The sequence below is a fragment of the Chrysochloris asiatica genome, unplaced genomic scaffold (genome assembly GCF_000296735.1).
Source record: "Chrysochloris asiatica unplaced genomic scaffold, ChrAsi1.0 scaffold00022, whole genome shotgun sequence".
Taxonomy (NCBI): Eukaryota; Metazoa; Chordata; class Mammalia; order Afrosoricida; family Chrysochloridae; genus Chrysochloris; species Chrysochloris asiatica.
Genome location: NW_006408540.1, coordinates 13,872,764 through 13,879,130, shown reverse-complemented (window position 1 = coordinate 13,879,130; position 6,367 = coordinate 13,872,764). Strand labels below are relative to the sequence as shown.

At 36.6% G+C, this 6,367-nt stretch overlaps 1 pseudogene; it reads right to left on the bottom strand.

Annotated features, from left to right (window-relative positions):
• Positions 1 to 5,944, bottom strand: part of LOC102837158 — a 55,743-nt pseudogene extending 49,799 nt beyond the window's left edge.
• Between the last annotated feature and the right edge of the window lie 423 nt (positions 5,945 to 6,367).

The window sequence follows — 6,367 nt, the reverse complement described above, 5'->3', positions numbered from 1 at the left end:
ATATAGTATAGTATTATTTATGGAGTTCTGTTTTAGTGCTTTAGGACAAACACTGGACTGCTAGCTACAAAATCAACAGTTCATGCTCCCCAGCTGCTGTTCCAAAACAACATACAGGGTTGGTAAGAGTCAGAACTAACTCGATGACAGTTAACAACAGCAGCATTACCTTTTATATATGTATATATGTGTGTATATATATGTATATAAATAAATATACCACACAGGATGCAAATAGGAATCATAGGGAGGAAAGCGGAATAAATGTTGTTGTGTGGAGGGGATTTTAATTATTGAGATGAAACAGACAGTATTTGATTTATTAAATGTAAAACTGATGATCTAGTCTGTAAACCTTCACTCAATTCACAATAAAAAGTTAAATAAAAAATACCACACAAAATGTACATACATACGTATCCATGTGTGTCAATATCAGGTAAACACTAGACTGCTAACCACTAGGTCAGTGGTTTAAACCCACCAGCCACTCCTCAGAATTCCAGCACAGGGTTGCTATAAGTTGAAACCAACTCAACAGCACTTCACAACAATAACAAGCTATGTGGGAGACAACAGTAATAAGCTCTAGGGGAGAATTAAGTGAAAACATTTATAAGTAAGAGCAGTATACATGTTAACAATTCTAAGACAATTGAAAAGAAGGAACTAGACCCTTCTGTTTGAAAAAAAAAAAAAAAGGAATTGTTTTTTCAAGTCACTCATTTAAAAACTGTTACTTTTTAAAGAAGCATCATACCATGTTCAAAGCAGATTACTAGGCGTATATTAAATTATGTTTAGGAAATAGAATGGCCACAGGAAATCCAAGACTGGCTTATGTGCAGTAAGATAAGAGGAATCATTTTAGACTTTGACCCAGAGAAGAATAGCACTGACTCCTGCTAAAATTGGAGTTGTGGTAGTTTGTGACAGTTCATAGTTTCACTAAGAAGTGGCCAGTATGGATGAAGAAGTTGCACTCTGAATAACTTTATGGAGTATGTGGAAGATTAGTGACAAATTGAGATAATTCTTAAGGATTACTAGCTTAGGAGGCAGCTAGGCATGAAATAAAATGGCCACCTGTATTTTCTTCTTGCTGTTACGTGCCATCAAGTCAGTTCCTACTCATAGTGACTTTGTATAGTGTTTTTGAAAAGTGACAGGTGGGTTTGAACCCCCAACACATAGTGAACCTACATAGGGTTTTCACGGAGTGGGTGGGTGGTGGGTTTGAACCCTGATTCACAGCGACCTCATGTAGGGTTTCTGAGGGATTGTTGGTGGATTTGAACCCTGACCTAGAGTTAAGTCCAGTCCTTATCCTACAGTGCCACACCAGGTTCCAGTGGTTTGGGATAGAAGAATAGGAGTTTCGTTTTGAATTAAGTTTGTGGTTCTCATTAAATACCCGAATGGACACAGTCCTGAAGCCCAGGGTGAAGGTCTGGATTGTAGATAGAAATTTGCGACAAACAACACATTTGTCATATAAAAGCTATGGTGGCATTTGCATGTGTGTGCTGTGGAGTCAGTTCTGACTCATGATGACACTGTATAATGTTTCTGAGACTATAAATCTTTGCTGGAGCAGAAAGCTTCATCTTTCTTCCGTGACAAAACCTGTTTTAGTTGTAATTAATTAGAAGTTTAGTTAAAATGCTGTAGCAGGCAGCATTACATCTATTGATAATAGAGTTTTATATGGTTTGCGTACTGTTGATTGGTGAGCATACTCTAAGGGGTTTCAAAATGTTCATGGAAAAATTCCATTGTCTTGTAATTCCATTTTCCCATGAACATTTTGAAGCCCCCTTGTGGGAGTAAATGACGTGAACCAAGTTTTGATATATAGGGAAGTGAGCAAGGGAGTAGAGATTGTTTGGTTAGGGCAGGGTGCTGGCAAGAAGCGAAGTAAAAATGGCCAAAGAGCAAAGTGGAGTTCTGCCTTGTTGAGAGTCACTTGCTTGATGGTGTTTATTTATTTACTTTTTTGGTGGTAGTTATCTTTTTGATAGATAAGGGCAGTGTGTGTGTGCAGGGGTAGGGAGAGACACTATATCTAACCACTTGAGTATAGTAGCTTGAGCCCTTCTGTTGTTCATACATTTGATTTTTACTCAGTCATTGTGGTTTTCAAGCCCTAATTGTGTTTATTCCTTAGAATATTTCTTCAGAAGACTGTAATGAGTCTTTGTGTATATACTGAAATTTAGATTCCCACCCCAAATACTTTTTTATTGGCTCTGTTTTCATAAACACCCCTCACTATTCCTATGTTTCTAACACTTTTTTAAAATATATTTTCACGTAAACTATTGGACTATTTATAAAACAAGACATAAAGATGTAGCAGAGAAGGCAGGAAATACTTGACGTTTGTATGCTGTATCTTATTCTCTGCTTCCTGTCAGTTAAACCACGATGAGAGGAACAGAGACACAGATGTACAATTGCTGCTTTAATTTCCCATCAGGGAGACCAGTTAAGTATAAACTTGTTTCGTTACACTTGTGTTACTTTTTGATTCTATGGATGTTAATAGACCTGATTTTTGTTTTATATGGATTGCTTGATGGCAATTAAATGTTTACTATAAGACCTATTAGGAAAATACAGCTTTAAAATAATTCAAAATGTATTTACTTCTGTGAAATTTTTATAGGCAATAAAAGATCAGTGTTTAAGTTTAATATGGTATAAATTTAATGATTGGCAAGATAATATTTTAATGTCAAAAATTTAGTATCGGCACATTGTTTTTGTATCTTGGTATATTAGGACTTCTTAAAACTTTTAAGGTTTGCAAGGTAAATCATATTTTCGTATGTATAGCTTTACAGATGATAAAATATGGAGGATTATAGAGGTGACTTACCCAAGAAAATATTGTTAGTAATTGGCAGAATTAGGACTTGAATTCAGGTGTTTAAGGCTAAATCTGCATTTTTATTTTAATATACCTAGTACCTACTCTATAATGTTATTAAGTGCTGTCAAGTCAGGTCCTATTCACAGCAACCCTGTGTAGTAGGGTTTCTGAAGAGGAGCTGTTCAAATAGACCTTATGGTCCAGTACTTATCCTATAGTACCACACTGGGACCATATAATAGGTTTCATAAATATTTGTTGGAGGGATAAATATGTGTGATAGTTATTTTCTCCATCCTGGGATCAACAAGTTGATTAAAGAAATATAATATGGTTCTTTTCTACAATATGTCTTTATGACTTAGTGTATGAAATAATTTTAATAAAATGTTTCTTTCCTGCTTCCTTACTCCCCCTTCCCCTTAAACACTGTGTTTTTACTACTTATAGACATCAAATACCTTTGCTTCTGTCCTAGTTACAATTATTCATTGGTCCACTAAAAATGTAGATGAGAATACCTTAGTTACTTTAGAATGCTGTGAACAAAAAATCATTTCCTTTTTACTGTAATGTGGAAAAGCTATGTAGCTCTTCACTGTAGTTCTGACTTTTGTTAATTGACTAGAGGGAATAATTTCCTCCACCACTTTTTACTTTTCCTTAGTTGGAACCGACTCCACGGCACATAACCACCACCACCACCACCACCGCCGTCTGCTCTTGTCTTTCAGCTTTGTGTGAGTTTTTAATTTTGTCATCAGAGAAAGATGTTTTGCAAGTAGAACTTTAGTTTATACCTGACCTTCCTAGTCTAGAAATATGTTATAAAGTTCATATATTTAGTTTTTCTAATTGAAAATTGATGTTACTTCACAATAAATATAAGTCAAATCTAAGGTTTCAAGTCTGCTTTTTAAAGTTTGAAGGAAAAATTATGAAGGATTTATTTATGAATTTCAATTTTACAGTGTTTGGAAGAACCAACGAAATAGTTCTTTTCTTTACTAAAATTTGCTGGAGACTGGACGGGTAAAAAACAGTTTGCCAGGGTTGTTGAGTATCGGCGGTATTAGTGTATTCTGTGTTTGAATCAGAAAATAAGCTAAGCAGACTATTCTTCACTTGGATAGTGAAGTCCTAGTTTTACCACCAACTGCTTCTGGCAGGCAAGAACAGCTTGTAAAATTCTGTAAAATGCTAAAACAAGCATATGAAAACACAAATTATTTAATGAATAATTTCAGTAAGTAAGTATCCGTTACGTAAAAAAGGAAGTGTGACTTTTGATCTTGTGGACCAATTTGACTTTCAACACAGTAAGTATATGCTTACTGTTCTTTAAAACTATGCTTGTTAATATATATAGATCATACAAAATATGTGTATCTTTTTCCCATGTATCTTATACTCTTAAGATAGAACAAAGTAAATAATTACTGAATAACATGGGGTAATGAGCTTTGTACCCAGTTATGCTAGATTACACGTAATATTACGATTTGCATTTGCCTTAAGTGGTGCATTATGATTGCCCATAGGGCAAGACTGTGTCTTAGTCACATGCTCTGTTGTCACCCATCGATGCTTGACAGATAGGTACCTAAATGCTTGTCAGATAAATACAAAATACAGCACTAATTATTTCAGAGGACCATTCATTTGGAAACCCTATACAGGGTAGCTATGAGTCTGAATAGATGGCACTATACAGCAACAACAACAACAATCCATTATATAGGGAAAAAATGCAGGAAGAAGTTTCTCTTGTACCCTGAGCTGCTATATTTATAGAGGGGATGCTTTCATTATTATTCTGGTGGTGGTGGTGATTGTGTGTTGTGAAGTCGGTTCTAACTCACAAGGACCCTTTATGGGGGTTCTCCAGGAGTACCGGTATGGCGCTGTAGGATCAGTACTGGTCTGCTAACCACAAGGTTGGTGGTTCAAACCCACCAGCCGCTTCTTGGAAACTCTATACAAGCTCGCTGTGAGTCAGAACTGATTCGATGGCACTTAACCACAACATAGGGTTTCTATGGCTATAAATGTGTACTGGAGCAGAAAGCCTCATCTTTATTCCGCAGAGCAGCTGGTAGATTCAAACTACTGACCTAGAGGTTAGCAGCCCAGCTTGTAACCCAGTATGCGATCAGTGGTCCATTTTTATCCTAGTCCACATTTTTTGATGTTAACTTTCAATTCATTCAAATTCAAATAAAAAATTACAAGTGAAATGCAAGCCCTGATTTACCACTAGATGAACTGGCTTCACCTTTGGATTTGGCTGTGCCCATTTTTCTGTCGCCTCTCCTTATCAGGAGTCCTGGTGTGGCGCAAGGTCGGTGGTTCAAGCTCACCAGCTGCTCCTTGGCAACCCTATACAGGGTCGCTATGGGTGGGAATCGACCCGACGGCACTTAACAACAACAACAACTCCTTATATCTGAAAGTTAAAAAAAACCCCACCAATTTCCCCTTAAAATTTTCATTCCCTACTTTGTGTAATAGAGGCCACATTATTTTGGGAACTAGGGTGTAGCTGGCAGATAGACATTGAAGAAGAGTGGCCATAGTTTTTCTAGTCATGGGTTGTAAAATAAGTCTATTGACAGACAATTCAATTCCATGTTTTATAAACAGATTATTTTGAATTATGGGGAGAATAATGATAAGACCCATGAGGGCAGAAATTATTCTATACTGTATCTGCAGTGGAGTCCTGGTGTGGCACTATAGCTTGCTACAAGTTCAGAAGTTCAAACCCAACCAGCCACTCCTTGAAAACCCCATATCAGGGTCCTGAGATGGAACTGATTTGACAACAACATGTTCCCAGCACCTAGAACAGTGACTGGAAACAGGTGCTCTCTGGATATTTGCTGTGAGTGGATGGCTAGGGTCCATGAATTTGAATCAAATATGGGCTCAAATCTCAACTCTGTCTCTGAACACTCTGAATATTCCTTTGACAGAGATTTATTGTAGATCTCCTGTATCAAGATCTGTGAGTACAGTGTTGACCATGACGGAGGTTCCTGGACTTACTTGATTGGCTTCTTCAGTCATTGTCTCCTCCTTTCTAAAGTGAGGTAGATATTACTGATTAGTAATGAAGCTTAAATGAGCAATGTAGTAAAATGCTTGACATAAGGTCTCACACATGTAAATGGTAGCTGTTGTTTTCTGATTTATTATTATTTTTTCCCTAAGCTCCTTGAGGATAAGTGCCACAATTTTTTGTATTGTGCAAAATCTAGTACCTCAGTGGTTGTTAGAGAGGTTTCTGGCTTAAGTAAAATGGTACCTCTATCTTGCTTTGTAAATTATAAGGCTCTTTCATTGATAATAAGGTATTACCAATAAATAACAACATAAACGGACTTGTTTATGCTATTGAGTACAATTCCAGGATGTCTTTAAAAACTACTAAGTGTGTGTTGAGGCAGTTTTGAATAGTTGAACTTTTCAAGAACAGAACATAAAGCAGAA